Source organism: Podarcis liolepis (genome assembly GCF_965112155.1).
Source record: "Podarcis liolepis genome assembly, chromosome: 13".
Lineage (NCBI taxonomy): Eukaryota > Metazoa > Chordata > Lepidosauria > Squamata > Lacertidae > Podarcis > Podarcis liolepis.
Genome location: NC_139573.1, coordinates 3,002,286 through 3,009,840, shown reverse-complemented (window position 1 = coordinate 3,009,840; position 7,555 = coordinate 3,002,286). Strand labels below are relative to the sequence as shown.

The 7,555-nt window shown below is 49.0% G+C and overlaps 1 protein-coding gene and 1 long non-coding RNA gene across 7 annotated transcripts in view; one reads left to right on the top strand and one right to left on the bottom strand.

Moving 5' to 3' along the window:
• The window catches only part of TMEM102 (transmembrane protein 102), a 169,212-nt gene that overhangs the window by 116,833 nt on the left and 44,824 nt on the right, over nucleotides 1-7,555 (top strand). The window lies entirely within an intron of this gene.
• On the bottom strand, nucleotides 3,442-3,942 carry LOC310692268. The gene is made up of 2 exons (XR_014518698.1): nucleotides 3,715-3,942; nucleotides 3,442-3,522 (listed from the first exon to the last, which is right to left on the bottom strand). It is a non-coding gene; the product is annotated as an uncharacterized lncRNA (long non-coding RNA).

The window sequence follows — 7,555 nt, the reverse complement described above, 5'->3', positions numbered from 1 at the left end:
CCCTATGGGCTTGCTTCGCAAGACGACAATGTCTTGCGAGTTCCTGCTGGTTTTTTTTCCTCCCCCCCTCCTTTTTCTAAGCTGCTAAGCCGCTTATCAGCTGATCCGATCAGCAGATAAACCGCTAAAAGCCGCTAATAGCGCTAATAGTGCTAATCCGCAAATCCGTCAATGGGCTTGCTTCACAAGACGAAAAAACCGCTAGACGGAGAGAATCACAGAACGGATTCTTTTCGTCTTGCGAGGCACCACTGTATATTATTTATTAAATTTATACAGTGGTACCTCGGGTTAAGTACTTAATTCGTTCCCGAGGTCCGTACTTAACCTGAAACTGTTCTGAACCTGAAGCACCACTTTAGCTAATGGGGCCTCCTGCTGCCGCCGGAGCACGATTTCTGTTCTCATCCTGAAGCAAAGTTCTTAACCTGAAGCACTATTTCTGGGTTAGCGGAGTCTGTAACCTGAAGCGTATGTAACTTGAGGCACCACTGTGTACCCTTAAGGAGTCTCTTTGAACCCTACGGTCTATGATTAAAGGTGATATTGCATACCTGGAAATCCAAGCCGTCTGTCCGTTGGAGAGGGTTTTGCTGTGTTCCAAAAGCAAGGAAGGATTGGACCCTGATTAATCGAATACACAGGAGGCTTGACCAGCAAGTCTCTGGGAGGAAGTGCCAATATAGTGGTACCTCGGGTTACATACGCTTCATGTTACAGACTCCGCTAACCCAGAAATAGTGCTTCAGGTTAAGAACTTTGCTTCAGGATGAGAACAGAAATCGTGCTCTGGCTGCGCAGTAGCAGCAGGAGGCCCCATTAGCTAAAGTGGTGCTTCAGGTTAAGAACAGTTTCAGGTTAAGTACGGACCTCCGGAACGAATTAAGTACTTAACCCGAGGTACCACTGTAATAATCTGCCGCACCCTGGCCCAGCTCCCTTTTATTAACGAAAGAACTTATAACACAGCGCTTGTAAGAACCAATCAGATGTCCACTGAGCATTTCAAAAAAAACCACGTGGGACAAAGTTTTGCACTTGGGCAAAAAAAAAATGAGAGGCACAAATACAAGATGGGTGACACCTGGCTTGAGAGCAGTACATGTGAAAAGGATCTAGGAGTCTTGGTTGACCACAAACTTGACATGAGCCAACAGTGTGACGCGGCAGCTAAAAAAGCCAATGCAATTCTGGGCTGCATCAATAGGAGTATAGCATCTAGATCAAGGGAAGTAATAGTGCCACTGTATTCTGCTCTGGTCAGACCTCACCTGGAGTACTGTGTCCAGTTCTGGGCACCACAGTTCAAGAAGGACACTGACCAACTGGAACGTGTCCAGAGGAGGGCAACCAAAATGGTCAAAGGCCTGGAAACGATGCCTTATGAGGAACGGCTAAGGGAGCTGGGCATGTTTAGCCTGGAGAAGAGGAGGTTAAGGGGTGATATGATAGCCATGTTCAAATATATAAAAGGATGTCACCTAGAGGAGGGAGAAAGGTTGTTTTCTGCTGCTCCAGAGAAGCGGACACGGAGCAATGGATCCAAACTACAAGAAAGAAGATTCCACCTAAACATTAGGAAGAACTTCCTGACAGTAAGAGCTGTTGGACAGTGGTATTTGCTGCCAGGGAGTGTGGTGGAGTCTCCTACTTTGGAGGTCTTTAAGCAGAGGCTTGACAACCATATGTCAGGAGTGCTCTGATGGTGTTTCCTGCTTGGCAGGGGGTTGGACTCGATGGCCCTTGGGGTCTCTTCCAACTCTATGATTTTATGATTCTATGAAAGTTAGATCAGAGAAATCCTTTTAACTAGAAAGACTACTTGGAGCATGCATACATGTTCAGGCTAAATAAAACAGGAATGAAGGAGGAATGCATTTAGCAAACCCCGGACATCATAAACAGGCAGGAAAGGAAAGAGTATTTATCATCTTGTGAACTCTCTTCCTGGCCCTTAAAGGTAAAGGGTAAAGGGACCCCTGACCATTAGGTCCAGTCGTAACCGACTCTGGGGTTGCGGCGCTCATCTCGCTTTACTGGCCGAGGGAGCTGGCGTCCAGCTTCCGGGTCATGTGGCCAGCAGGACTAAGCCGCTTCTGGCGAACCAGAGCAGCGCACAGAAACGCCGTTTACCTTCCTGCTGGAGTGGTACCTATTTATCTACTTGCAATGGTGTGCTTTTGAACTGCTAGGTTGGCAGGAGCAGGGACCGAGCAACGGGAGCTCACCCCGTTGCGGGGATTCGAACCACCGACCTTCTGATCGGCAAGCCCTAGGCTCAGTGGTTTAACCCACAGCGCCACCCGCGTCCCTTAAGATCTACCTAAAGATTAACAAAGTACATCAAAGTTACCTCCTATCTTTATGGCTCAGGATGCCTGGTGAAGCAACCAGTCTGTGTTTCAGAATGCTTATACGTGCCTGTCAGGCGTAGAGAAAGCAATTGCCAGAGGTGGAGAGGCTTGTGGGATTTGATCAGAAATGATTGTCAATGAATCAACCCAGTCAACACAATGCTTTCATCGCTGACACAACGGCTGGCTTCATTTTTCATAATTCCTCATAGCAATCCCACCTGAACCCCACAAGTTCCAGGCAAACCTGGAGATTTCAGGTCTGGCAACCCTACTCTCCTAGCCAAAATAAAGCCCTGGGTGTAAAGCATTCTAACACAGACCAGTTGCTTACCAGGCATCCTGGGTACATAAAAATAAGGAGGTAGCTTTGATGTAGCTTTTGTTAATCTTTAAAGCTCTGGTTTTCCCAGTAGTGATGTATGGAAGTGAGAGCTGGACCATCAAGAAGGCTGATGGCCGAAGAATGGATGCTTTTGAATTCAGTGCTGGAGGAGACTCTTGAGAGTCCCATGGACTGCAAGAAGATCAAACCTCTCCATCCTGAAGGAAATCAGCCCTGAGTGCTCACTGGAAGGACAGATCCTGAAGCTGAGGCTCCAAGACTTTGGCCACCTCATGAGAAGAGAAGACTCCCTGGAAAAGACCCTGATGTTGGGAAAGATGGAGGGCACAAGGAGAAGGGGACGACAGAGGCCGAGATGGTGGGACAGTGTTCTCGAAGCGACCAGCATGAGTTTGACCAAAGTGCGGGAGGCAGTGGAAGACAGGAGTGCCTGGCGTGCTCTGGTCCAGGGGTCACGAAGAGGCGGACACAACTAAACGACTAAACAACAACAACAGTAGCCTTTCTAACTTGCAGGGGTCAGCATCCAGCCCCGAATGTGAGACACTGAATCTCCGGGGAACCTTTGGGAGGAAATCTTACTCTGCACAGCTCCTGCAAAACAGCCCCTCATGCTTCAGGTGTAGCAGGAACCACCCCCCCAATCATTCAGTTTGTACAAACTTCACACACACTCACACTCACACACTACATACGCTACGCTTCTGTTATAAATTCATAGAAAATCAACCATACATCGGATTTGCACTGTTCCACTTTTATTTTACTCCATGAAGGAAGGACTACAAAATGGGGAAGGTTTGATACAGGGCAGCCATAATCCTTGACCATACGAGTACATACACAGGAGCCCTGCCCAGTTGCTATGCCAACCCTGATGGTCCTAGACAGAAGACCATCAAGATCACAAAGAACTTGCATATGGGAGTGGATTCAGCACAGACTAGGACAATGATCAGCTCTTCCCTCTGGGGGCAGGAAACGGCAAACTCCCCTCTGTCACCTGGAAAGTACTCATGGGGAGGGGGAAAGGGGGAACCAGCCAGGTGACAGGACACTCAGGTTACCACCACAACTCCTCCCTCAATCCCTCCTTTCTGTGATGTATGCATGATGTTTCAGGGGGTGGTCTTGATCTACAGGGTGCCAATTTCAAAAGTCTTTATAAGGCCTTGCACACCATTTTTCTGGGTTCCTCCTTTCTCCTGCGTGTGAGGGGAGCACCCTGTTGCAACAGTTCAATAAAGGCTGCTGTTTTGCTCCAAGTTATCCTGGTTGGTGTCTTTGTTTTTGTCCAAGGGAGCCCTCGGATTTTTCCGTTAACACAGGTGAGAAGGGGTCACCTGCTCCCCCCACCTGCCTTGAGTCTCTCCTTCCCTTCCCTCCTCTCTGCCGAGACGCTTGGAAACCTGGTGCAGCAAATTATGCATTGTAAGCAAACACACGTCTGTGTATTTAGCCTGCGCGATGTAGACGGCTCTGGATCAGTTAAGCAAATATACTCAGCACGATCATTGGAGCAAAATTTGAATTCGGGAGTCGCGCCCGGCCTATTAACTTTTCATTTAATGGCCCACCCCCAATATCTCTCTCTTCCTCTCCGACGGCAAGGAACACAATTCGGGGGAAACATACGAAGGGCTTGCCGGATGAGGCCGACGGCCTGTTATCACAGTGGCCAAGCAGGTGCCCGTTATGGAGAAAACCTGCAAGCAGGATTCGAACGCAAGACCCATTCGCCGCTCCTGCAGTTTCTAGCAACTGAGGTTGAGCAGCAAAATGAATTGGTTTTAGAATGCTGTGTTATTTTTATTGTTGTTAGCTGCTCTGAGCCCGGCTTTGGCTGGGGAGGGCGGGATAGAAATGAAATATTATTATTATTATTATTATTATTATTATTATTATTATTATTATTCCGACTGTGGCGGGCAGAGCACAGCCGTACTGGCTAGTTGCCACCGCAAGCCCCCTCCTCCATGAATAGCTAACTCCTTCCTGACCTGAGAAGAGCCTGCAGGATAATAATAATAATAATAATAATAATAATAATAATAATAATAATAATTTATTATTTATACCCCCACCCATCTGGCTGGGTTTCCCCAGCCACTCTGGGCGGCTTCCAACAAAACACTAAAATACAATAACCTATTAAACATGAAAAGCTTCCCTAAACAGGGCTGCCCTCAGATGTCTTCTAAAAGTCTGGTAGTAGTTGTTCTCTTTGACATCTGGTGGGAGGGCGTTCCACAGGGCGGGCGCCACCACCGAGAAGGCCCTCTGCCTGGTTCCCTGTAACCTCACTTCTCGCAGGGAGGGAACCGCCAGGAGGCCCTCGGAGCTGGACCTCAGTGTCCAGGCAGAACGTTGGGGGTGGAGACGCTCCTTCAGGTATACTGGGCCGAGGATCCGGCCATTGGGCCGATCTGGCAGCCGCCGATAGCCCTGTTTGTTAATTTGCAATTAATCTTCTGTTAAAGCCACCCAGGTCGCTGCTTCCAGTGGCAGGTAGTTCCATAGTTTAACTCAACGCTGCCTGAAGAAGGACTTTTTTTTCTCCATGCCGTGCCATGTTTTTATTGGCGTCTATCGTGTTCTTGAGCCTTAACATCAGAGCAGCTGGGTGCGGCTGCTTAAAATCACATTTGAAGCCCACACCTTCAAACGGTAAGCGATAAACTACAGTTCCCTGAATTCTCTCTCTCTGTGTGTGCTTTGAATGTTTTTCAAGGAATAGTGTGTGTCCACAGCTAACAGTCCCCAACTGTGTTGATCTGAAATAGGTTTTTCCTCCCCAGTGATTTGGAAAACGAATATCCAGCCTTGCCAGTTGAAATAAAAAGATTCGGCTAAAGAGGCAGAACTTCTGAAGGGGAAAGATAATTTAGATTCTTTCCAACCCAGCATGCACCGGTCGGCTTCTCCTGGCTGTACGTTTTTGATGACTCTGAAACTTCGTTTTTCTGATCCTTCGCCCGAGTCTTCAGAACGAAAGGAGCGTTTTGCAGATACTTCCCCCCGCCGGCACTTCAAACAGCAAAAAGGGAGAAATTTCAAAGGGCTTTTGAGGCTTGCAGAGTTCAGTTGCGAGTCAGGCTGCTAGAAGGTAAAAGGTTTTGACATCATCCTCTTTTGGCTGCAGAAAGCCCTTCGCGCAGCGTGTCGTTGACCTGTGGAACTCCCTCCCACAGGAAGCGGCCATGGCTACTAACTTGGATGATTGGACAAATTTAGGGAGGAGAGGCGCTGCCTCCATGGCTGCTGTCAATTACTGGGGCAATTGGCCGGCCACTTTGAGAGCAGCAGAAGAAGAAGAGTTTGGATTTGATATCCCGCCTTTCACTCCCTTTAAGGAGTCTCAAAGCGGCTAACATTCTCCTTTCCCTTTCTCGCCCACAACAAACACTCTGTGAGGTGAGTGGGGCTGAGAGACTTCAGAGAAGTGTGACTGGCCCAAGGTCACCCAGCAACTGCAGGTGGAGGAGCGGAGAATCGAACCCGGTTCCCCAGATTACAAGACTACCACTCTTAACCACTACACCACACCAGGATGCTGGTGTTGCAGGAATTTATGTATGGGGGGGGGGTGTTCGCCCCTCCAGCAGATATCACATACCTGCAGCCCACTACCAAAATCAGCACCATCACTTTTGTGACTTTTGTGATTTGTCCCCACAAAACACTTCATCACAGTTTCTTCCTGTCTATTCAAAGGGCCTCTGCTGCACGATACCAAATGTAAGAATTCACTGATCAATGGATCTCTGTACTGGCTCACTAGGAAAACTTCAGAAATTCATATAGACCTGTGAGCTCAGCTCCTCAGCAGCCCCTCTGCCTGAGGGATAATCCCTGGCATCCTGATACCTGAATGCCAGACAGGTAGCCATTCCAGAAAGAACAAACCCAGATGAAGACAAAAGGGTGGGATGAACTTGGCTGGGAAACAAGGAAATGTAAATATCTCTTTTGTTCCACTTGATGGGTGTTTGGCGGAGGGCAAGGGGGACCATGGGGCAGGGTCCGGGATGCTCAGATTACGGCCACCAGACCTCCCCTTTCATGATGTAACCGTGATGTAGTTTGGGGGGAGTGTAACATGGGGATTAGCAGCTAATAAAAATATGGGTTCGCTCTTGTTCGGGGCTTCCATCTTGTTCCACCTGGTGGCAGGTGGGAGTCCTGTCGCGACAGTCTTCAATAAAGACCAAGCCTAATGGCTGCTGTTTTGCTCTGGTATTCCTGGCTGGTGTCCTTGTTTTTTGTCCAAGGGAGCCCTCAGATTTCTCCATTAACACTGGGCTAGGTGGGACGTTAGCCTGATCCAGCAGAATATTCTTATATTCTCCAGGAAGTGATATAGGAAAAGATAGGGGTGGTTGGCTTTTGCTGCCCAACTCCCCAAGGGGGGGGGCGAGTCCCCTAAGTCCATGATCGGTCAGAGATTAATGGATGGAGGCGGGAGGCAGGAAAAGCAAGGCAGGTCTTCGTTTTTCTGTTGCAACAGAATTCCCTCCCCTCCTTGCAAGGAGGCAAGAGCAGTGGCGTAGCGTGGGTTGTCAGCACCCGGGGCAAGGCAAGTAATTTGCGCCCCCTAACCCGTGGATTTGCGCCCCTAACCCGTGGATTTGCACCCCCTAACCCTAATCCCCAGATGTTGCACCCGGTGCAGCCGGCCCCCCCTGCACCCCCCACGCTACGCCACTGGACAAGAGAGACCCCGAACCAAGAAGAAACATCTCTTTTAAGGGTTTGCATTTTGGCAAGGGGAAGAAGGACACCCCCTTCTCCACAAACAGCCAGAAATTTCATCACACAGAAAGCGGGGTTGCTGTGGCTCAGGCAGGCCAAGGCG